The sequence below is a fragment of the Myotis davidii genome, unplaced genomic scaffold (assembly GCF_000327345.1).
Source record: "Myotis davidii unplaced genomic scaffold, ASM32734v1 scaffold917, whole genome shotgun sequence".
Taxonomy (NCBI): Eukaryota; Metazoa; Chordata; class Mammalia; order Chiroptera; family Vespertilionidae; genus Myotis; species Myotis davidii.
Genome location: NW_006288251.1, coordinates 410,849 through 411,151, shown reverse-complemented (window position 1 = coordinate 411,151; position 303 = coordinate 410,849).

Sequence of the window (303 nt, the reverse complement as noted above, 5' to 3'; positions counted from 1 at the left end):
AAAGATAACCCATATCTTGGATGGGTTGTATTTATTATCTCTTATTATACAACACTAGAGACCCTGTGAACCAAAATTAGTGCAATCGGGGGGGAGGGGGAGGTCCCTCAGCCCAGCCTGTGCCCTCTCATAGTCTGGGACCCCTCGAGAGATAACGACCTGCTGACTTAGGCCTGCTCCCGGGTGGCAGAGGGCAGGCCCGATCCCTAGGTGCAGCCCCTGGTCGGGCTCAGAGCAGGGCTGATTGGGGAGATGGGGTGCTGCCCCTGTCATGCACAGAGCAGGGCAGATCAGGAGGTTGAG